Below are 26,349 nucleotides of genomic sequence, written 5' to 3'. Positions count from 1 at the left end.
GAAAATTAATGATGAAACTTAGCATTTCTAATGACTTCATTGTAGAGAGTCATATCAAACCCGACAATGGTGCAATTAATGCATGCAATGTGCTATATAACTGAAACCTTCAGTTAAATAGTGCCCAACATTATAAATATCTTTTATTCATAGAACTGTTTTTATTTTAATGACTTTTTAAAATAGTTTCATGTTGCTACTTTTTGAATTGTTTTTAGTTGGCCACAATGAGAGTTGAACATTTCTGAGTAACAATCACGGACAACCTTACAAAATGCGTTTATGATATGTTTTATTTACGTAATTATGCTTGAACTTAATTAGGAGTTCATTTTACTATATAAGAAATACTAACTTCAAAATGCATTTCAATTGGTTTTCTCCTTAGGCTACACTAAGCCTTGTGCAGTGGAGTTCGATATGTTTCCTCTTGTTCATGTGACATTCTTTAAGCGAAAGAGACACTCTTACAGCATTTCTTTGTGTATGAATGGAGGGAACATGACCTTTGGACTATATCCATGGAGAGCAACAAAGTAAATAAGCTCATTGTGAACTAACCTGTGAGGACAGAATGGACAGTAGTTTCTCATTATGAGCATGGTAAAGTATGCTGGAGTATTAATTTATACCTTGGAGAATGGAAGAATTATTTCATGAAGGTCAGACCATTTCAGGACGACTATTGATGTAAGAATGAACAATTTTGGACTATAAAGATTGACTGTCCTGGGAAGAGGAAGCTGCTTTCTTCATACCCACTTTCCTGTCTTGCTCAACTGAGCGTCATGCATTTTTTAGGCTTCTTCATTTCCCTCTTGGTTGTCCACTGTCTGCCGGACTATCTTTTATGCCCCTTGCTTTTTGCTTTTCTGATGAACTTGCCTGCTGGATGATTTGGAGCTGTCTGGTGAAAGACCAGACTTGAATTTTCCTTATTTATGTTTCATTCCCCTTGCCCATAGACTTTTCCTTAGTGGACTTTAACGTGATCACTTTGCCCATGCTAGGAGAACCCTTGTGAACTATCCTCCTGCCTTTTTCGATGAAGGGACTCTCGAATGATTGGAACCATCCTCTTATGGATGTTTGTATTTAGTATTAGACTTAATTTGGCTAGATGTGTGATTTTATTTTTCAAGCTAAAAGACTCATGATGGAGCTTCCTAAAATGTTACTTATATGCATTGATTTTGGATCTTTAATACAATAACTAATTTATGTACATTACTCTGAGTCTTTTACTGTGTCTTAATGTTCTTTCCATAGAAACTGTGCATATAATTATCAGATTTTTTAAATTTATAATAGAGAAAGTCAAAGATTGTTTTCAGAACATCAGGTACGTTTGCTCTTATTCAGTGTAGCCACAGCAGAGCGCTTGGTTTGTATGATTCTTGTCAAATCAAACTTCTTTAGGAGGTTGGATTTTCTGATTGCAATACTCTATTTTTACAGCATGGTTTTAAGAGTAATATATTGGAACCTGATTACCATTTAATGAGTTGGCTACCAATTATTGGTCCTCATTGGGTGGTCAACAGATGAACATCCTGATTTCTCCCTCCTCACTACGACGAAGAAAGATCCACCGGAGGACCATCGCCTCTGAGGGTGAAGTGTAGAATTAAATGTGAAATAAGTTACTTGAATGTGCCCAGTGCTAGAAACCCTCCAAAACTGTTTCTGCTTCAACAATGGCTTGCTAGCACTTTCTATCCCATGTGCATCCAGTGGTCTTCTCTCCGCACCCTCAGCCATCAGCTAGGTCCCACCCGTCAACATAAAAGTTCACCTGCAGCTAAAGTGCATACCGCCATAGTACTGCAAGGAGTTATTCTCTTCCAGAAAGGTAGGGTGAACTTTTAGACAAAAAGTATTAAAAAAATAGCTTTGTTCCCAATATTTGTAATTAGATGCGCCAAAGTCTCTGTCTGGGTTGTCGTTTCCGGAACAGGCCATCTTCTGTAAAGCAATCTTTACAAGAAATCTTCCATTTTGGCTGAGTTAAAAAAATATCGCGACCCTTGCAGTTATACAAAATTATGTGTCCTAAAGCCATATAACAAATGCAGAGTACCAGGAATGGCAGACAATCCCATGACTTGCAGCATTATTAGTATTCGCTGTACTTCGAAAGTTACTTATGCAGCATATTGCATAGTGAAAAAATGCTATAGAAAACATTTGCAATTTACAATAAAGTGGCTTTATTTAGTGGAATCTTGCACACCTATGTACAAAGCTCTCGGGTGGGCAGTTTCACGCATAGGTGGCTCATTCTGTCCTGGTTTTGTATTTTTATTGTAGTATTTTTCTTTTCAATGTATAATTGCAGTACTATGCATACCAGTCGGAAAAGAGAAAACCAGCAGAGGTAAGGGACAGCTTTAGAGATGGTGAGGGACTGAAATATTTTGTTCCAAAATTGGTAATGGAACCAACTATCAGCAAACCTTTTTGCCCAGTAACCACATACTGTACTTAGTGATATACAGTAATCACTGATTGTGAGTGACTGTGGCGCTGGCATTGCAAATAACAGAATCCATCTTATAGGTTCTGAGGGAGAGTGACAGATGATGCAGAGGATTTTGACATTAATGGATAGCTGCTAGGTCTGCTTGAATATTTGGTGCTGGAATAGAGACAGTCAGAAGGTTTTGCATGAGCAGAGTTGAAGCATGACCACCACAAAGCCACTCTTCTCATCCAGCTCACTTAGCTGCAATACTGTGTCACTGTGCCGGCACAAGATTGGTAGAAAATCCTTCATCCATCAATATCCATTGAGTACCTTAGCAGCTCATCTCCTGCTCATGTATGTTGAGGTCCCTGAAACCATAAGAGACTGAAACCCCACTAGTAGGTATGGGTGTGACTAAAGAAAGGGCACAACTGGAAGGCAAGTGGGAGGGGAACAATATTGGGTGTGACCACTAAAGACAGCTACCACATCAAATTGGTTTAGAAGGGGGTAATGTAACACTAATGGGCAGCCTGATGCAGACTCCTGAAGTGCAGGTGGGGTCAGAGTATATTGGTGAGCAACCTAAATGCTGTAATGAGCTTTGGTGTTGTGTCTTGGTAATAAATTGTGCAATAACCTCCTGATTTCCTTTGTTTATCACACTTTAAATGTCTCTTTTGACTTCCGTATTCTTCTTTGCAACTATAGTACACACTGTACATTGAGCTTAGTCAGTATTATTTTCTGATTACGCTTTATCTGAATTTCTAATATATCCTCCCTACTAAAATAACTCAACTTTGCCACATTCAGAGAGTCAAGTCCCTAAAGGGAGTAATGTGGTTATTAAGCAGAAGTGAAATAGCATGAGTTGCCTTGAGGCATCAGTGGTAAACAATAATATCCACACAAAAAACTGTCCCTTAATGCCTGACTGCCCCCAGGACTCCAAGAAAAGGTCATACAATAATGTGTCTGCTCTGTTGGAGGCCAATATGAGGGAGTTAATTTTACATCAATGGAAATCAACAGCATTTGCTTGAACATGCTGCACTGGTAGTCAAGGCAGTGCCATTTGGAAATCAAATTAGATATAGTTGGTACACTAAATAAAACACAGACAGTCCCTAGAGACCTAAATCCTCACTCATGATGTTTCAAGATTGATAGCTGTCAACTTGTCCTATGTGTAGCTAATCCTAGGTTCTCAGTCAAGTGCAAAAGCATTCAGGAAGGTGCAATTTAATTTTCAATTTATCAGTATGCCCTAAAGTTCTCAACATGTCTAATGCTGTTGGCTAAATAAACAGCACTGGTTGAAGGTCACCCTCATCAGCAAGGGGGTTGCAGTTCCCAGAATGCCATTAAGAACAGAGCTGGACTGACGATACGGGAGACAGGGAAACCCCCTGGTAGTATGAGGTCCAAAAGAATGAGGTTAGCTTTGTGTGGATACTGGGATCATCAGATATCTACCCCGGCAAAAAGCCCTAAGGGCGTGCATACATAATGGCATATGTCATTTGCTCTAGCTCAGAGCTGGCGATGCTCAATTACTTCTCTCGCCATATGCACTATTTTCGTGTAGTTCCTATAAAACCTATACAGGATCTGCACGTTTAGACAGCATACACTGTAGACTGATTCTGAACACCGCCACCGGGCCTTTTGTAGCAGCTAGCTCACAGAGCCACTAGAATCTCCTCTTACCAAGGAGAGAATAGTTCTTGGCAACTATCCAACATGACAACCCTGATCCCTCAGGCCAGTGGAAACAATATACTACTTTTCACTCAGTCACTCCTGCTTACTTAGTCTGTCTTAGAGCGATACTCAGAATAAACAGACTGGGCATTTTCAATAAGTATTTATTGAACAGTTGTTATTCTGGTGTAAAATAGATGAGCTGCAACAACTGTTAGACAGTAGCAGAAATATAGGATCAGGAGCACTATGAAAGTAAATAGATGGTAAAGCTCTACCATATTGCAGTAATCATGAATACATACAAGTACATAAAATGCATGATAATAAAAAGATGCGTACTACTACTATGTCTCCCTAACTAGATGTACCCAAGTGTACCTAGCATGTGTGTAGGTGTTAAGCCAAGAATCCCTCTAGGATAAAGTTAACCCCAGTACCTGAAATGAGAGACTGTGGTACCCGTCTTGGTCTCAAGTTGGACACCCTGCATGAGATGTTAGACCACTGCGAGCTGGAATATCTGCATGCAGGAACCTCAGCACCTCGCATCAGTGTGTCGGCCGGGAAGTCCTGATCTTCTCTCGCTATCTTAGCAAGATATGATGTATATATATATATACCCATAGGTCTCCTCAGGAAGTGTCAGACAGAGACCCAACATGCATTCTTCTTTGCAAAACAGGCATTGGAAGACAGCGCCAATGGTGCCAGGTCTAACACCCAGTTAATATATCCTAAAGGTTAACAACAACAATGATTCAGCACTCCAACATGTGTGAGAGTTAATAGTTTGTACTTGTGAAATATATTAATTCTCACACATGTTGGAGTGCTGAATCATTGTTGTTGTTAATGTATGAGATCCATATCCTTGGAGGTTTAAGGAGTATTGAGCCTCTGATTCTTTGCACCCGTATATATTGCAAAATATTACTATTTTAGACGCCAAGATAGGTGCATCTGTAACTGCCCCATACCCGTTGTTTTGTGTCCATTGTAGTTGAATTGGGTAGATTTGCACTGTCTAAAGGTCTGAGCACTTAAGAATGGAATTTTTAGACAATAGAGAGGAGATGTTGGGGGATTTATTCATGAAAAAGAAGGGCCCAAACACTCATAATCCTCAAACAGCCCATACTAAATCTGAGGGCATTAAGGACAAATGTATTCGCTTTGAGAAACTGATGAAGCAGGAACTAGGTAAATGGTGGGATGGAGCCACCTTGGAAAAATACTTAGAAAACAAACAGATACCATGTGGTCTGAGAATACTAATCTTCTCAAACTATGAGAATTTGGAGAGGGACATGTTAGAAGAGTGGGAGGAAGGTCTTTATGACGCCTCCTACAGGATGATGAGGACTCTGATAACTAATGCACAGAGGAAAGTGAAAAAGATTAGGGATGAAATAACGAAACTAGAAAAAGAAATCTCAGATATGAATTTAAAAGAGGACACTATGAAAAATTATGAAATCCTAAAAAAATAACTTGCAGTTTATCAAATTTATCTAAAGAATAAAAAACAGACAAATTCCTTCGGGATGAAACTGATTATGAGCACAGAAGGATTTTTACTTTCTCTAGAAAGTATGATGATATAATTCCAAAGCCCATGATCGAAATCGGAAATTCTGCAAAACAAGTGAGCGTGTCATCCAGTAGCACCTCTCTATCTTCCCTAGATAGGGACCCAGGGGAGGGGCCAAGTAACATCGAGGGGGCTCCATCGTCCTTCCTTTTTTTACACGAGGTCCAGCGGAACAGGCTGGGGAACAAAAAGAAAAATCCAAACGTAGAACAAAACAAATTGTCCCAAATGAAGAAATAAATGAAACAGAAAAGAATGTTATTCCTGATGTTGATATTGAACCTTTGTGCATTGTAAACTTATCATCTAAGAATTTAACTGAAAAAGAATTGTATATCTTGCAAAAAGGCCTGCAATTTTGTATTACGGAAAACTGTAATTTTGTCGACACATATATTGATGTATACAAATTTGTACATAAATTGAGATCAAAAAAATATTTCTCTGAACATCCGTCTGTTCCCAGTGCTGTATTAAGAAATGATGACAGTCCTTCTGACTTAACAATTGCTGAACTTAGGGAGGTACATTTATTCGCAACTTTAGATGAAGATGATTTAGACATCGATATTGTTGAGATGGCAGGGTTGATTAACATCATAGAAGACACAACTATTGATAGAGGGTTACAGAACAGGTCCAGATTTGTGCCTTCTAATGCCCAAGACAAACATATTGATGAGTTCTTTAACAAAGTGACTAAACAATTACATCAGTTGGAAGATAAACATGGGAAAGGCACACGTTGTCGGCATAGTTATAATCTCACCAAGGAGGAAAAGGCTATTTTAAAATCACTACAGGAAGATCCCATACTTGTTATACGTGAGGCAGACAAGGGGGAGGAACATTGTTCTCATGGACTGTAAGGATTATTTTGGTGAGCTAGGGAAACAGTTGAGCAACAATACCGGTTATGAATAACTTAAAGAGAATCCCATTCCTGCTATAGAGAAAACAATCAATGCTAGATTGCAAGATTGGCATGGATTTGGATTGATCTCAGTTAAAGACTATCGGTATCTACAGACCCACAATTCTAGGCACTCCTGTATATGTATATATATATATATATTCACTGAAAAAAACATAGGTTTCACACAAGTTATAGTTAGCTGTACATTTCACTCGTAAAAAAACAATGAAATTCCACGTTATAGTTAGTGCAGGCAACTATAACTCACGCGACCGCAATCCTCTGCTGATGACATATGTGTCTTTATGAAAAAAAAATATTTGTAATATATGTATAGCTAAAATTTAATGGAAGAAGACATGGGCAAATGAGTGTCTAAATACAGTATTAGCATCAGCAGAGTATTGCGGTCGCGAGAGTTATAGTTGCCTGCACTAACTATAACGTGGAATTTCATTGTTTTTTTACGAGTGAAATGTACAGCTAACTATAACTTGTGTGAAACCTATGTTTTTTTCAGTGAATTTGCAAGGTTTTTTAAATGCTAATTCCTAATTATAACGTGTGTGAAACCTATGGTTTTTTCAGTGAATTTGTACGTTTATTTAAATGCAAAGTTACTTTATGCCGTTCGTGCCGTGCGCGCCTACTTTACGCAGTTCGTTCCGTGCACGCACCGTGCGCGCACAGTGAGCACGCGGTGCGCTTCGCGCACCACGCGCCCACTTTACGCAGTTAGTGCCGTGCACGTTACGCTGGATGGGCCATGTACGCACGATGCGCTTCGCGCACCGTCCGCACACGGAGGACATATTATGCGCTTCGTTGTGAAAGGTTATCTATTAAATGTTCAAATTTCAGGTATGTCATGCACAAAAGGTGCCCTGTGGGCACCTTTTGCACACGGAGGGGGGAAAAGTTTTTTTTTTTTTTAGTAATATTTTTGCGGTACGCGTACGGTAAGCGCATTCGGCGATTTTTCAAAAAAAAATTAAAATTAATTTTTGGCCTGGGGGTCCTTCTCGGACACCCTAACCAAGGCTAGGTGGTTAGGAGCTGTCTAGCCTGCCCCTTTTCATGTTATCCAACTTTGTTTTTCCTCCCCCCCTCAGAGTGCGAGAGAGAAAATGGCGGCCGACACTTCCTGGTTTCGACCGATTCGAATGTTTACTTTGATCTAACAACCAATCAGAAACGCGCTCGCGCACGGCACCGTACGCCTACGGTAATCTTACCGTAAGCGCACAGTAAGCGCACGGAGCGCGCTTACAGATATATATTGATTTAAATGCTATTTTCTCAGGAACTACTGAACAGATTTACACCAGACCTACAAAAGGCACTTCCTTGACCTTATGGCTACCTCTCTGCCAAATTACAAGTAATTATGTTCAGCCGTTCGGGCTGTAGCTGTGTCTAAAGGTCCTATGGAAAAATGCATGGGGAAAACGCGTTTTGGGACCCCCCTTTTTTCTCAGCCCCCGCTTGACGAATCAACCCGAGACTTTCAGGGTAGGAGCGTAGCGTAGCGCCCCATTAGTTTTGAGAATTTCGCGAGGATTCGTCAACCGGCGCCAAAGTTATTCAAAATAGAATGTTGCGGATTTCCTATGGAAACAGGGTCCTAACTATAACTACCTACTGGCGACCGCCAGTAGGTAATATATATATATATATATATATATATATATATATATATATATATATACTTCCTAAAATCCATAAGGGGGGGGTTTCCCTCCTGGGAGGCCCATCATCTCAGGAAATGGGGGTCCCATGGACCGTCTATCAGAGTACGTGGATGGCTTTTTGCAGCCTTTTGTACAAAATATGTCATCATACCTTCAGGATAGTAGGGATGTACTCTGCAAACTTGAGGACTTTGAATGGAACAGTGACGAGCTAATGTTCGTCACTATGGTCATGGAGAGCCTATATACATGCATCCGGATGAAGTGTGGTTTAGATGAATTAAACATTTTGTATCTAAAAGGAATGCAAAACATCTGGAGCACACGATGATGCTCCTAGAAATGTCTCGAATGATTTTAACTATGAACGTCTTCTTACATAATGGGACATGGTTTCTGCAAAAACAAGGTACAGCCATGGGAACCAGGTTTGATCTGTCCTATGCAAACCTTTTTATGGGCGTGTGTGAGACAGAGCATGCCTGGGGACCTGGCTCACAAAGGTGGAATTATAACATCATCTTCTATGGAAGATATATAGATGATGTAATACTCATCTGGAATGGAGGCGAAGAAGAACTTCCTGCATATCATAGTTATTTGAACAACAACAAATTCAATGTAAAATTAACTATGATTTTCTCAAGAGAAAGCATTGAATTTCGTGATCTGAAACTTTATGTACTCAATAATACCATTCACAGTGAAATCTTCAGAAAGCAGACATCCTGCAACAGTGTGCTTCACGCTGAAAGTGCACACCCATGCACAATCATCAACGCCATTCCATATAGCGAGATGGTTCATGCGAGAAGGAATTGTAGTCAAGAGCCCCAGTTTGATACAAATATCAAGATTATTAAACATAATTTTCACAGCAGAGGCTATACACACAAATGTCTCAGGCAGGCAGAAACGAGAATCAGGAAAGTGGACAGAAAACAAATCCTGGTCCCTAAAAAAACATCGAGAAAGAATAAAAAGGATCAGGATACTGTGGTCTTTATAACTCAGTATAATACGTACAGTGACCATATCTATAATATTCTAAGGAAGAATTGGCACTTACTAGCATCTGCCCAGTTGCCCATAGGTACAATTCCAGACAGACCAAAAATAGTCTACAAGAAAGCCAAAACACTTAAGAATATGCTATGGCCCAGCTATGTAAAAGATCAGACACTAAATGTGACGACATGGCTGCCCAATAAACTAATAGGTTTTCATGTATGTGGGATGTGTAACATCTGTAAATTTGGATTAAACAAAAAATGTAAGTTCAAATATAATACAGAGAGGGAATTTAAAATCAACTCCTTTATCAACTGCAATACCACATATACGGTATATGCCATCGGCTGCCACTGCATTAAGATCTATATAGGGAGCAGCGTACGCAGTTTGAAAATACGCATCCAAGAGCATATTAGAGCTATCAAGAATAAGGATGATAAATACCCAGTGTCAGTACACATACATGAAACACACCCAGGTGAACAAACTATTTGGTTTCATGCAATTGAGAGTATAAAGGTCCCTGAGAAGGGCGGGGACAGGGAGAAAGTCCTACGCCAGGCAGAAGCGGGTTGGATTTGCCATATAAGAACTATTTCCATGGGTCTTAAATATCAATAATGAAATGTATCATTTCCTGTAGGACAACTAGAGGAAGTTCCTTGTAAAGAGAAAAAAGCTCTCTATGTAGGGTCATGAAGGGCTAACTAGTAGAACTATTTGTGAAATGTCTGTGGGAATCTGTAACAACTATTGAAATAGTCCTGATTGAATATGTTTGAAATAATTTATATCACGTTTGTATATGTCTTTGTTGAAGAATGCTTCTTAGTATTCTTCAGAGACTTTTCATGCTCGTTCTTATTAAAATTAAAAATATAAAATTTTCATTAATATTTTTGGTTGTGTGTTAGCAGTAGTCCTGAGGGCAGTTGTCCCATTATGTTTGCCTATTATGAGTCAAGCATTATGAGATGCCGCCATCACTTTTGTGCCCGTATCCCAATATTAAAATGATGCTTTTAGAAACCGTTTTTATAATGCGTCACAATCTATTTAGCATTGGGATCATGGGAATATTGAACTATTCTCATGTCATTTCTCACTAAGACAATGTATTGTGGGTAAAGGATTGAACTATTCGTTCAAAATGGCAACCGCAAAACAGGCACGGCAAGTCCCCGTTTTCCGCCGTTTTTGGTTTTGATTGCCAATGAAATACTGGCAATGTAGACGTTCTGCTAACATAACTACTAGTAAAGATTTAGTAGTTCCTTCAAAGTATTTTTTGGTCATACTCGCACTGCTAATGTTATGCGTGAATAACAGTATTTGTAATGCATAACAAACTATTGGATATTTGGCACATGAAGCACGTTTATTAATGTGACTGTGGAATTTTTTGTATTCGGAGAGCTATTTGAGCAAGAAATATGGTTGATTAATATTCACACTGTCTTGCAAAAGACTAGACATAGGTATCAAAGGATTGAACTGTCTTTTCAAAATGGCGGCCGCGTAAACGACACGTCAAGTACTTTTATCGACTTTGAATCGTTTATGAAATAATGGCAATGTAAAGGTTTTCTTCACACAATTACCATTACACCTTATGGGCTCTTAAAATAGTCCTAGCTCAATTTTGGAGCTTATACTAAAACAACATTGTCTATCTCCGATACTGGCCTTAATACCATTACAGCCGGATAAGAAAATGCCTGATCGGATAAGTCCATTTGAAAAAGTGTGTACAGGTGATTCGCGTAGCGGGCTATTTAAACGCTGCATTAGGGATGCTAAGAATGTGAAAATGTTGGCTACGCGGCAGGAGCGATTCACACACAGAACAAGTAAGACTGGGAGGGGAAATACGAAAGTAGAGGCTGCCCAGGTAAATGGACAAAGGTTTGGGGCTCTTGGAACGAGGAAAGAGGATTTCTATGTACCCCTTTTGCTGTTGACGCCACCTACAGTGTGGACAGGGAGGCACCTTAAAGATTATCGTCATTGTGTGCTCATATTGTCATTGCTGCTATTTTCTTTTCATTTTTTGTTATATTTGACAGATGTGGATCCTAGATGATGTGCTAATCTGGGAGACTGCTCGTTTTTGTTTCGTTTTTTGTTGTAAAGTTGTCTTATGTTTTTTTAATAAAAAAATTGTTATAAAATATAAAAAAGACTTGGAGGGGAAGGCTTTCTTTACTTTTTTAATACTTTGTTGACATAGCTTATGGGCTAATGCTCATATGTATCTCATTGGACTGTTAAATATATTAGATGCTTGATCGGGATACATGTTCATGTGCATCTTGTATGCGTGGCATTGTGCTTCTAATGTCCAGGCCGGTAGTTACACCCCTTTATTTTATCCCTTATGGGTTTTTAATGCTGGTTAAAAAGTTTTGCTTTCTGTCGCAACTTGGATTGCTTGGGTTTGGGGCAGGCACTAAAGTATATTGTCCGGCTGTATAAACTAACGGCATATATTGTTTACATGCGTTTTGGTCCACGCACTTGGACTTGAATATACTTATAAGGCTGGTGTACTTAACAAGTTTCTCGCTTCCCCTTAGAGATGGGCACATACCCAGATTTAAATATACATTTTGGGGTGAGCGTTTTTTCAAGCGTTAGGCAACCGGTTTCGGGATGGGCACCCTGAATGATCTTAGACCCATAGAGCCATCACCCTCACTTAAATGGTTGGTTAAACAGCAGACTGATAATAAAATCATAGATGTTTTGCCTACTATTGATATTACATAGGACTACATAGGAGAGGGTTACATCGGGTAGTGTAAAAGTTTCCCCAACTGATTTATAGATTGTTGCCAATTTGACATCTTGCCTACTGTTCACGAGCCTGAACAATTTCCATCTTATTTACAATTCTTTTAGACGTGCATGGGTTGAAGAACCCATGTCCACACTGATATGACTTACTTGGAATAGTCCACTAAGAAGCCACCCAATAAGCGATTTTACTTTGTTGGTGGACTTAAGGAATAAAAGATATGTCTCAACTATCTATTCCTCTCCTGAATAGGCTGTGTTGGACACTAGCGCATTTGCAATGTTCTGTCCCTCACTTTTCTTTCTTCACTTAGGTCCAACTGGCACTCCTAGTTAGAGTGAGGGACCGAGTTGAACAACAGGGAGGATCTTAATGAACTAAAATAGAGTACTGTTGTTGCCATTGGTAAGCTTCTTTTGATGTATTTCATTGCGCCCCTGTTCTTTCTTTTATCTAAGTTGTATGTGTACATTTTCATATATAAGATAAATGATCGCTGCCCCATGCCACATGGATGTCTTTTGAGAGAAGAGAAAAAAACTTTTTGGAGAAGAACTTTGTTTGTGATTAATTATCTGCTTTTATCTGCTAAAAGTTTCTCAGCAGATCTCAATCATGCAAAGAATGTTGTAAAAAAACAAAAATGACATTGTTTTTGTGTAAGTAACCATATAGATTGTTTTCTGTGATGAACTGTGAAAATATTGATTGTTTGTCTCTTCACCCTTCTTTTATTGGGTTGAATATGAACACTTGTTTTATCTTGTAAATATCTTAAATATCTGTTAAGATTTTAATGTGTATATTGTACATTTATTTGTAGCCCTGAAGAAGACCTTTTTATGTCGAAACGTGTTGGCTACGGTCGCTTTTATGAAGACATTTTTCAATAAAGAAACAAAGAAATCAGAACCTGCTGAATTGATGTGCCTCTCTTTGCTTTGCTTTTACTTGTTATATATATCAACTCTCACACATGTTGGAGTGCTGAATCATTGTTGTTGTTTATGTATGGGATCTATATCCTTAGCGGTTTAAGGGGTATTGAGCCTCTTATTCTTTGCATTATATCACTATTTTAGACAACAAGATAGGTGCATCTGTAATTACCCCATACCCCTTGTTCTGTGTCCATTGTAATATCCTCAAGGGTAGTGTAGTTAAACCATTGTCAACCACGGCTAGAGATTTCTCTAGGTTTATACGATCTATTTCTCATAATCTCACTGTGGCCTCTTGTTGGGATATTTTCCAGATTTCATTATAGACAACATAATTGAAACGTTTGTGACGTGGCTTTCTAGGACCTAATAATAAATCCTGTAAATCCACATCCTTTGTAAGTAAGGATATGTGTTGTTTCCCCTGTGACAGTGTCCCAACACTGTATGATGTCACTACCACTGGATGTTCTCTCTTTACATTGCATGGATCTGGCCTGTTGATATTAAACCCTATGGTTTTACCCATGAATCTTTCCTGACATCTATTGGTGTCTGTGGGCCAAATCAACCATCCCTTTCAATCAGGTTCCAATCTATTGTAGTGCATGATCTCATCTAGCGTAATCCTTTCCTGTGATGTTATGTTACCCTCGGTGTGTGATGGTGTGGGCATCTGAGGTGTATTCAAGTCTTTGTTCTTGGCTATTCCAAGAGAGGTAGTTTGTTGCACGGTTTCATTTAAAAACATGATATGCTGAGGAATGAGGCATGCTCCAAATAGCGCTTCAGTTCCCTGGCCCTGCCAGTCTCTAAAACCATAGACAGATTTTAAGTCTAAGTGTCTTTCCATAAGTCAAAACCTTGTCCAGACAACTGGGCAATAAAGGAGGCACAATAAATCTGTTATCAACATATTTTTCTCTGCTGGTGTTGGTGCAACCTTATAATAATATGAGGCAGGTTCTGACATGTTATGCCCTGAAAAACAAGGACATTTCTGTGCAAATGCCTTCGAACTGCTTTTCGGCGGTGTATGGCAATGTTCCAATGGGTGGTAGGTAAAAGCATTTCTAGGATTAGCAGATTTATGCAAAAAATGATGACCATAATGTTTCAAATTCTGATATGTCTTCCAACATTTCACTATTGGAAAATGCCGCAGATTTTTCTAAATCAGACAACATGTTTTTTACAGTTTCATAATCCCAATCATCAAAAAATGTACTGGAGCTAATGATATCACTCAATGATATTTTATATAAATGTGGAATTTTTAAGAGTTTGGTCAGACCAAATATATCGTAATCCACCTTGTCCCACACTAAACCAACAGGTATAGGAACTACTGTATTGTTCACTGATGACAAGTCTCTTTGTTCACAGCGTGATGATAGGCGAGGTTTCAGAATTAGATTCACTTTTTGTGCTGTAGAGCTTTGTCAAAGGTAAGTTCCATTTATAAGCATGCTAAAAACAGTTACTAAGTCTATCGAGAAAAGAAAGAAAAGTATCCCAGTAATTACCGAGAGTTCTATCCAAGGTGATACCAGGTATGTCTTTTTAAGAAAGTTCAGAAAGTCTTTAATTTTCTAGTTGCGTGTTTTTGGGCTGGCATCGTTTTAGGTTCACTGGGATCCAATTAAAAGGTATCAAAGTCGATGAAATAGCCAGATGCAGTTCGGTCAATTTTCGGTATTTCCACAGGGTCTTGTGGAAACCGTAGCTTGCTCTCGTTGAGACTTGTTGATGTAGATATCTGTGTTTGCTAGAGTTGAAATTTGTCTTTTATTTTGATTTTGATTATGATTATGAGCTTCAGTTTCAACAGGAACGAGTTCCATGGCATTATTGCATAGTCTATCATTCCGTGCAGGGGACTCTTCAAACGTGATGAGTCTTTCTGTTTGAACTTCTTGTATGGTAGCGAGAGGAGGGCATTGTTTACTCAGGAGTCCTCGAGGTCTACTATTCAGTATCTGCCACATAGTGTGGTTTGATTAAGTCGATTGAGACAAATCTTTTCTCCTTTTTCCCGGCAAGAGGCAGTAGAAGTACAGTTCTTGTTCCTTCAATGGCCAGGACAGGCACAGGTTTTCTGTATGATGGCCCAAATTCTTTTTTGTCTGCAATTTTTTCTCTGACCGGATCCCCAACTTTAGGGATCCAGACAGGTCTTGCCGTAACTGACTTGACTTCCCCAGTGGCAGTCCGCTTTATCTGGACATTGCTTTGTGGTGTCCCGGCTTCATTCAGATCCTATAAAACAGCCAAACGTTTATGGATGTCAAAATGTTTTTCATCCGCCACTGTGCCTTCACAATCAAGATCAGGTACCCACATTCTCGTCCCAAATAGAGCCTCATAAGGAGTGACACCCCCTAGAGAACTTCTTGGCATATTATTCAGTGCTCGTTGAACTCCATACAAATGTTTTACCCAACTCTCACCCTAGCCTAATACTCTAGCTGTTATAGACTGCTTTAAGTCCCATTTTTTTCCTTTCCACTACCGAATTTCCCTCGGGGTGGTACAGAGAGGAGTACCACGATGCTACACCCAAACCTCCCATGTCTTCCATGTAAGCCCTAGAGCTAAACGCAGGGCCATGGTCAGAATGTAATGTGCTAATTGCGTATGTCCCTATAAAGACTCGCAAATCTTTTATAACACTTTGAGCATCAGCCGATCGCTGGGGCCACACCAATAGGAATCTAGAGCAGGAATCCACTGCAATCATTATATACCTGTAAGCCTCATCTGTTTGTAAGGGACTGCAGTGGTCCAAATAAACTCACACGAGTGGTTTGTCTGATATTAGCAATGGTGTCTGCGCTGAACATGTTACGGTGGAGCTTTTCATCTGCTGACAGATGTCGCATTTCAAGACATAGTCCTTAGTCTGCTTTGTTAATCCTGGCCATCAGTAGTGTTGTTTCAGTAAGTAAACAGTTGCCGTAACTCCTGCGTGTGCAGAACCTATACCCTCGTATGCTGCTAGAATTAAACCTAACCTGCAATCCATATTTGGTATTACTCTATCTCCCACTCCAGGAATCTGAGCAAATGGAGAGTTATTTGCATCTAACTTGTAGGAGTACTTGAGTGGAAATATTTTTGGTAGAGCCGTTTTATTGCGTGTAGCAATAATTGCAACCATAATCTCACTGTCTATTGTTGTTTTTGAATGAGTTATTGCAGCTATGGAATCCGCGTGTACAGCCCCCTTTGCGCTTCATCAGCCAATGAATTCCCTTCAACGTGAACGCCATCATGTTGATGACTCAGTGTGTGTATCACATGAGCCCTTGGTAGTTCGTTTTTTAACTCTACTACCTGTTTCCATAGCGTTTTGTACTTAATTGTGCCACCTTTTGAATCTTTGAACCCATTTTGTCCCCAGTTGTGTAAATATTTATTGTATGACTGTACACAGTAAAAGGAATCACACACGATTAGTGTGGGGAATTCTCGATCCGCATTTACTATTGCCAGTAACAGAGCTTTTAATACTGCCAGCTGTGCTGTGCAGTCTCCTAGAGACTGAGTTTTTGTACAACTCGGATGAAACTTTCCATCCTGCATGCGACCTTTAACAATTGCTCATGCGGCGCTGTATTGCTGTTTACTCCCAATGGCCGGCTTAGCAGATCCGTCAGTGTAAATTATATATTCATACTGATCCTGAGGCAATATTTCATTAGGGAGAGGATATTCATGTTCGTATTACAGGAATGCATGTGTTTTTAGATTTGGGTCGTACCTGTATTCTACATCAGTTCCAGTGAGAGAATTAGCCCATTGTATCCATCTCGGATGCAATGCTTTAGCGTTCAGAAAGCTAGCCTTTGTAGCAGCCTCTAAGACCGGTACTGGGGTTACGACTATTATGCGCTTTTCCTGAGTCAGTGCTCTTTCTCTTACTACACCAGTCTGTACTTCTGTAACAAACTTTTCTGTTGATGCAAAGCACATCTCAGCATTTGTGTACAAATGTGATTTTTATGCTATTGGTACAGTTTCACCTTCATTATATGTTAGTGTATCCTGATTGATCTGCAACCATACGGATCACTATAAGTTGTGTACATTTACGCGTGTCTGTAAGTGTTTTGAAGCTATCACATCAGCTTGTAGGGAACAAAGAATATCTGTGTGTTCCTGTGTCCATTGTCTAACTGAAAAATTAGGTCTTATCAAATCATAGAAAGGTTTACCTCTTTCTGCATAATCCAAAATGTATGTTCTGCCAAAGTTCAGGAATCAGAGTATTGATTGTAAATTTTTTAATGATTTCAGAGGTTGTAGCAGTGCACACTTTTCTAAAAAGTTAGCTGCTAAGCTTTTTCCTTCACTTGAAAGCTCATATCCCAGAAAAAGGACATTGAGGTGGGCTATCTTTGATTTCTTAAAATTGAATTTGCAGCCCTCAGAGGCAAATCCCAATATTATGGTATTTACTCTATTCAAGTGTTAATCCAGTTCATAATCTGTTAGATAAATATCATCCACATAGGACAATGCATCTTCATCCAGATTTTGAAGTAATTCAGTTACTCTGGCTGAAAATACCTCCAGGCTGTTCTTATACCACTGGGGAAGTCTGCAAAATTGCCGCTGGGAGCCTAACAAGGAGAATGCAGTTAAATACCCACTTTCAGGCACTATATTTTACCCAAATAATCCATTTGGGTTAACTAGTGTTGTTTTGTATTTTTTTTTGCACAATGTTATTAATTAGTGCAGCACTGTGTACATTTTGTACTGCAAATGTCTTTGTGCAAGTGTTTAGAAGTCTGTAATCTAAAACTAGTTGATATGAGTTGTCAGTTTTCATTACAGGAAACAAATGATTATTTATTTGGGATGTGCAAGTTTCAATCACCCCTTGATATTCAAGTTGATATAAGATCTCCTTGACCTGTTTTTCAGCTTCTTGCTTTATTGAATACTGCCTCTGTGGAGTCGGAGTATTTTTAATGGAATTATGTGGTGGGTTGAATCCTCATCCCATTCAACATGGCTTTTATATAATGCTGGGGCAAGGGCTACTGCCCACTCCCGTGAATATGTATATTTTAAATATTGGGAACAAGGTCGGAAAAGGCTGGTAAGATTATTATTTCTCTCCTAGGGCATTCCATGACGAATGCTGGCGACCAATCTTGTTCAGCTACCAGAATGTCATAACCAAATGTCAGGTTCTCCTAAAGGAGACCTCTAACCTTCCTGGGCTTGTCCCCCTCATTTGGAGTGTTATTTCATATAACTTATGTGGGATACTTACCCTAGTATCAGGTGTTTCCACCGTGACATAATCATTCAAGTCCGCTGTCACCAGAAAATCCACCAGGTTCTGGCGAGGTATTGTTACTTCTGCCACACTGTCTAGCATCGTCAGAGCCCATTCCCGGTGCAGTAGTTGAGTCCTCAGAGTTCTGGGCATGTCTGAACTTTAGACCTGCAACCGTCTTCTTTTTGAACTGAGATTTTGGTTTGGCTTTATCTTCATATTTGGAAGTATAATCTTGAGCGTGCTGCTTGTCTCTGGACTTTGTACGCTCTTCGTGTCTGTCTGACCGTCCTTCCCTCTCTGAGTTTTTCGTTGAACCCTGAAAGGAACAAGAGGAACGTGTATCAGTATGATACCTGTCAGGTTTTCTAATATTGTCCCTATTCCTAAGTTTATACCTCCTTTCGGAGGGCTCTTGTGGAGGAGATTTACCTCTGGATTGAGATCTGTTTTCTTTATTTTTCTGCTTTTTGTTACTGTCCTACTTCTTTTTTTAAAGAAGCAGGTGCCTGCTTAAAGGTGTCCTTCTCAGGACTACCCATTAGTTGGGGTTTAAATGTTTTCTCACCCAAACCGTCTCTGCCCAACTCTGCATACGCGGTCTCAATTATTTTAGGTAATTCATGCTCCTGTTGTAAAGGACTGAACTCCCATAGGCATTGACGGATTGCTACTGATGCTGCTTCCCCTTTATTATTTGCTAACATTATAGCTGATACCTGGGCATAATTACCTAGTTATTTCATCCCTAAGTTCAGAGCAGGTTCTGCTCCGTACTCATTTTGTATTTGTCTTAATACATCTGGTATTACTGCTAATGACTGGATAACGTGTTCTGGTATATATGGGAGCAAAAACTGTCACACAAGAGGTAAAATCCTCTATCTGTGGTTTTATCCCATGGACAAGCAGATTGTCAGCATTCTGTGTTTTTCATAAGAGCTAGTATTAAGGAACACTGCTTCTAGCTGTGTTATTTGTTTTTGAGCTATCCAGAATGGCATTTGTTCACGTTTTGCGGGCATTTTACCCATTACTCTGTGTAAAGTGTATGGTGTGATTTTAGTTGCTGTATTTTGACCTGTATTTGTGTTTGTTGTAGCCGTTGCTGGCTGGACCATGAATGCCCTCATGACGAACTGTGTCATGTTTCTGTAAAGTTTTATCAGTTCTTTGTGAAGTATTATTAAGTCTCCTCCTGGCATTGTTTCAATGTCAGGATGTAGTGTGTAGGCTGCTAATACTGGCCATGTCGCTCCTTCTCTTCTGAGCGGACGGAGTCTTTATTTCATGTATGGGATGGGGCCTTTAGACCAGTATAAATGTTCCTGGTAAGTTAGTGGAACTCCAATTTCCTCATAGGGACAATATCCGTCAGGTATTCCACATTCTGTGTTTTATTTGCAACTGGGAATGTAACCCATGAATAGAATACCTCTGTTTTAGATGATTCATGTGCCTCAATTACCTAAGCTACTGGTCCACCCCTGGATGTTAGACAGCGTGCACCTAGTTTTACAGTAACAGCATTTCTAGCATTTTCTGCAATGGAAATTGCATCTGCATCTTCTTCGTCTGCTGAGAGATTTAGTTCTTGCACAGCTCTATCCATGTTTCCTGTTTCTTCAATCATTGTTTTTAGAGAAGAAGAACTTTTCAAGGGAACTAAGATAAGGTGTTTTGCACAGTTTTAGGCACAATATGTCCTTCAAGCTTGATTCACCAACACCAATAAATAGGATTTTTGCCTACTCAGCTGTGGGGGAGTTTGCACCCACCCACACCAGACGTCTCTGGGAATTGTGAGTAGGGGTCTCTGAGGCTAGCACAACTGAATGACTCAGATTCTACTGTTAAATAAGTACACAACCAACGTTGGCGGCGCCATGTCGTGTAGTTCCTATAAAACCTATACAGGATCTGCACGTTTAGACAGCATACACTGTAGGATTGATGTCAGACTGATTCTGAACACCCCCATTGGGTATGTTGGTCTTTTGTACCAGCTAGCTCACAGCGCCACTAGAATCTCCTCTTACCAAGGAGAGAATAGTTCTTGGCAACTATCGAACATAACAACACTGATCCCTCAGGACCGTGGAAACAATATACTACATTCCGCTCAGTCACTTGTGCTTACTTAGTCTGTTTTAGAGAGATAAACAGAATAAACAGGCTGGGCGTTTTCAATAAGTATTTACTGAACAGTTTTATTCTGGTGGACATAGATGAGCTGCAGCAACCGTTAGACAGTAGGTGATATATAGGATTAATGGAGCACTATGAAGGTAAATGGATGGTAAAGCTAGACCATCTTGCAGTAATCATGAATACGTACAAGTACATAAAATACATGATAATAAAAAGATGCATACTCCTATGATGTCTCTCTAACTAGATGTACCTAAGTGTACCTAGCATGTGTGTAGGTGGTAAGCCAAGAATCCCTCTAGGTTGAAGTCAACCCCATAACCTGAATTGAGAAACTGTGTGACCCCGTCTTGGTCTCAAGTTGGACACCCCGCGAGGGATGTTAGACCACTGCAAGCTGGAGTATCTGCATGCAGGAACCTCAGTGTCTCGCATCAGTGTGTCGGCCAGGAAGTCCTGATCTCCTTTCGCTATTATAGCAAGATGTGATGTATATATACCCGTAGGTCCTACGTCACTGTTTTACTGTGTCGGTCTAAGGATGACGTCGGACATGAACTTTATACATAGAAATTATACACAAGATGGTAGTCCTGCTGTGCCTCCAAGAATCCTCATGCATAATGTATGAGATTTTCAAACTAGGGAGAAACCAGAGTTCTGAATGCAGTGTCGTATCTAGGTAAAAGGTCAGTCCCTGTAAACAGTTATAAGTGTAATGTAGGGAAGAATATAGGTGAAGGGTTATGAAGTTACCTGGGCCTATATCAGGGTACCTATATGGAATATAACACTATGGAGCTGGTCTCAACACAACTTCAAGTGTGTTTTTTAGCTTCCAGTCCACTAGTGATTGGGAAACACTTGACATGCACAGTCCTGACTTATAACGTACCGAAAACTGCATTTTATTTGTAGGGGTGCATTATAATCACAGATGTAAAGTGCACCCATATATAATCCTTTGTCGTGCTAACATGAAGTGTTAGGATCTTGAAATGTAATAAGGTGAAATGTGATGTTTAGAAAAGTAGGATCTGCTGTCATGTTTACCCCCAATTTTTGCTGGTGTTATTCTATTTCCTGACTAGTCTGACTGGCATTCTTCTAACCAGGACCCCAGTCACTGTGCTTCCTCCCTAAATGTATTATGGTAAGTACTTTGGAACCTCCACCATTGGCTACTGATGTACCATAAAAAGTCCCTAGTATATGGTACTGAGGTACCCAGGGCATAGGTACACTTGGGGTCTCCCATGGGCTACAGCATGTATTATGCCACCCATGAGAGACAACTCAACTCTGTCACTACAGGCATGCCATTGCAACCTGTATAAGTTAGCGTCCATCACCACCCCCTTTTGTACCGCTTTGTTTGCCCTAAGTTTGCAGGGTATGCTCAGACGTGAGTCCCTTGCTCACTTTGCCACTGGATTCAAGCAAGCCTGGCTGAAGATGGCTGAAATGCCAGAAACCGGTCCTAGGAAGCTAGTTTCCGGTCCAGGGAAGGCATGGCTTGGCAGTTCGGGCTGGACTGTTCCCATGAGGTACAGGGTCAGACTGATTTGCATATGGCCATGTCTGAACTGGGGTGGCAGAGTGGGCTAAAGAACGGTGATGGATCAAACCCAGATCTGTTGACTGGGTGTGAGTGTTTGATTGGTTCTGATGCTCCGTCCATCACCACCCCCTTTTGTACCGCTTTGTTTGCCCTAAGTTTGCAGGGTATGCTCAGACGTGAGTCCCTTGCTCACTTTGCCACTGGATTCAAGCAAGCCTGGCTGAAGACGGCTGAAATGCCAGAAACCGGTCCTAGGAAGCTTGTTTCCGGTCCAGGGAAGGCATGGCTTGGCAGTTTGGGCTGGACTGTTCCCATGAGGTACAGGGTCAGACTGATTTGCATATGGCCATGTCTGAACTGGGGTGGCAGAGTGGGCTAAAGAACGGTGATGGATCAAACCCAGATCTGTTGACTGGGTGTGAGTGTTTGATTGGTTCTGATGCTCCGTCCATCACCACCCCCTTTTGTACCGCTTTGTTTGCCCTAAGTTTGCAGGGTATGCTCAGACGTGAGTCCCTTGCTCACTTTGCCACTGGATTCAAGCAAGCCTGGCTGAAGACGGCTGAAATGCCAGAAACCGGTCGTAGGAAGCTTGTTTCCGGTCCAGGAAAGGCATGGCTTGGCAGTTCGGGCTGGACTGTTCCCATGAGGTACAGGGTCAGACTGATTTGCATATGGCCATGTCTGAACTGGGGTGGCAGAGTGGGCTAAAGAACGGTGATGGATCAAACCCAGATCTGTTGACTGGGTGTGAGTGTTTGATTGGTTCTGATGCTCCGTCCATCACCACCCACTTTTGTACCGCTTTGTTTGCCCTAAGTTTGCAGGGTATGCTCAGACGTGAGTCCCTTGCTCACTTTGCCACTGGATTCAAGCAAGCCTGGCTGAAGACGGCTGAAATGCCAGAAACCGGTCCTAGGAAGCTTGTTTCCGGTCCAGGGAAGGCATGGCTTGGCAGTTCGGGCTGGACTGTTCCCATGAGGTACAGGTTCAGACTGATTTGCATATGGCCATGTCTGAACTGGGGTGGCAGAGTGGGCTAAAGAATGGTGATGGATCAAACCCAGATCTGTTGACTGGGTGTGAGTGTTTGATTGGTTCTGATGCTCCGTCCATCACCACCCCCTTTTGTACCGCTTTGTTTGCCCTAAGTTTGCAGGGTATGCTCAGACGTGAGTCCCTTGCTCACTTTGCCACTGGATTCAAGCAAGCCTGGCTGAAGACGGCTGAAATGCCAGAAACCGGTCCTAGGAAGCTTGTTTCCGGTCCAGGGAAGGCATGGCTTGGTAGTTCGGGCTGGACTGTTCCCATGAGGTACAGGGTCAGACTGATTTGCATATGGCCATGTCTGAACTGGGGTGGCAGAGTGGGCTAAAGAACGGTGATGGATCAAACCCAGATCTGTTGACTGGGTGTGAGTGTTTGATTGGTTCTGATGCTCCGTCCATCACCACCCCCTTTTATACCGCTTTGTTTGCCCTAAGTTTGCAGGGTATGCTCAGACGTGAGTCCCTTGCTCACTTTGCCACTGGATTCAAGCAAGCATGGCTGAAGACGGCTGAAATGCCAGAAACCGGTCCTAGGAAGCTTGTTTCCGGTCCAGGGAAGGCATGGCTTGGCAGTTCGGGCTGGACTGTTCCCATGAGGTACAGGGTCAGACTGATTTGCATATGGCCATGTCTGAACTGGGGTGGCAGAGTGGGCTAAAGAACGGTGATGGATCAAACCCAGATCTGTTGACTGGGTGTGAGTGTTTGATTGGTTCTGATGCTCCGTCCATCACCACACCCTTTTGTACCGCTTTGTTTGCCCTAAGTTAGTGCCAGCGCCACTTACCACAGATATACATTTCCTTATATGTGAGGTCACTGCACTTAAAACCTATAAGTTACCTGTGTTGCAGGCTCTTCAGTCCTGAGGGCAGGGTGCTTGGCCACAAGTGTGAGGGTGCCCCTAAATGAGCAGGGCCCCACCACAAACTCCAGAGTCGATTCAAAAGACATTGTGAGGTCAGCAATCTAATACATATTTATTTATTTATTTGAACTTATAACGCGCAACAGCTATCCGCGATGGGTTTCCCGGCGCAAATATAGTGGACAGCACATCAAATACGAGATGTCTAACTATATATTGGATGCACTGAAGCAGGTTATGTTTGGTATTAAACATGCTGGAATCCTACCCCAACACTGATTCCAGCGTTGGATGTAGGATCCATGTACGGGAGGCTACCCTAGGGTGCCTCCGCTGTATTCCCGGTACCAGCCTTTTAGGGTCCAACAGCAAGCTAGTGCTGCTGCTCTACACAGACACGATTCTGCCCTCCTGATGCTGAGCTCCAGCAGGGGAAGGTAGAACAATAGGTTTCGTGTCACAGGGAGGTGTGACCACCTTCCGGACAGAACTTAGTGGGTTGAGGTGGGGGCATTTGTCAGCACCACCAGACTGCTTTGAAGGGCGTATTATTTGCAATTCTTACATACTCCAATTTGAGCCAGTTCAGGGAGCCGTTGGCTCCCGCTCTGGTGTGAAAATGGACATGGGAGTATCCTCCCCTCTGAATTGTCCCAAACCTTTCCCTAGGATACTTAAGGGCTTACCTGTGGGTGGGTGGTATTTGGGTGGCTCTTCAGATTTATTGTGGGACAAGATTCAAATCCAAAGCCACTTCAACTTTACCCGTCTTGGCACCTTGGACTTCCTTGGAATTTGTCTAGAACCGAGACTGCGTCAAGGAAGATTGCTGCTGCTCCTGGTCTTATCTTCCTGCCAGTCGTCTGTGCCATCTGTGCCTGTGCTTCATTCAGGTTTTTCTCCCAGCCAGAGGGCATCAAAGACACCTGAAGTAATCTCCCTTGGAATAAAATAAAGGAGTCACTCCTCTGCATCTGCAGGCACCGCAACCATGCTGGCCAGTCTGTGGCTCCTGATGTCCTGCAGACTCTGAAAGGCTCTGCAACGCAGGTGGTAGTTCTGCAACTCCCTCGAGGCCCCACTGTCTTCTCAGCAACTTTGAGGCCAGTATCCCTTGGCTGAATTGCTGGAACAGAACCCCTGTGCACTGCCTCGACTTGCCCTTGCCAAGGCTTGTTGACTCTATTCTCTCGAGATCTTTGGCTCTAAGAAGCGCCAGACTCCAGCATCTCTTTCTGCCAAGATCTCCATCCTCACCCCATCCTCTGCACAACAGGCCTGCATCTTTGGTGAGCTGCTCAAGGTCCTCTTGCAAAACTTTGGGATGTCATACATCACCTAACTTGGTAACATTTAGGAAGGGGACTTTAACTTGGTAGAGCATGCTGGATGTTTGTACAATTGTGCATTATGTTACACTGTTGACCTGTCAGTGCTGTTTGGCTAAGATAGTTGAATTGAGCAACTCTGTGTAATGGGTTAACATCTGTCACTTGCCATGGAGAAGTATGTGGCTGGAAAGCTTGCAAATTGTTTTTTTTTCTTGCACACTGAGGGTAGGAATACACTCTGTGTGGCTACACAACAATTGCGCAGAGTTGCGATCCTTGAGGAACAACTTTACTACCACTTTGAAAAGAAAGATAAAATACCTACAACTCAATCAAAATATGCTGTGGGATTTTAGTAGTGCATCACTGTGGCATGCTCCGGACATAGCTATTTGATTATTTTATTGTGACACCAGTCTCTCAAAATTAGGAAAAACAGAAAATGTAAACCAGCTGTATTGAGAACATGTGGCCAACTGTTTTTTTGCAAAAACTTTGTGATAACAATTAGAATACACAACACTATTGTGTATGTCTTTTCAATATCCTCACTCTTTTTAAGGCTTGACTTTAGAGAGTGAATGTGTATATATATATATATATATATATATATGTGTGTGATAAAACAGCCAAAAAAGAGACTGTCTCACTGTACTGAATGCGCCAATGAGGAAGTGAAATCTTATCCGGAAAAGCGTCTGGCGTTGGAAAGCTGGGTGCCCAGGTCCTCTTCAGCTTGTTTGCAGCCATGAATAAATTGCTGGTAAAATACGTACCTATGATGGCTCTCCTTTCAAGGTAACCTTTCGTTTGGATATATATATATATATATATATATATATATATATATATATATATTCATGCTCATGCTTGGTTTTCCGTCTTAGCGGGAAGCACTCGGGCATCGTTGCAGGGCTCCAAGCATCAGCCCTATTAAAAGGTACGGGAACGCCAGCCAACCGATTTCAT

Source organism: Triturus cristatus, chromosome 10 (assembly GCF_964204655.1).
Source record: "Triturus cristatus chromosome 10, aTriCri1.1, whole genome shotgun sequence".
NCBI lineage: Eukaryota > Metazoa > Chordata > Amphibia > Caudata > Salamandridae > Triturus > Triturus cristatus.
The sequence above is the reverse complement of the archived record's forward strand: the minus strand, read 5'-3'. Positions refer to the sequence as shown.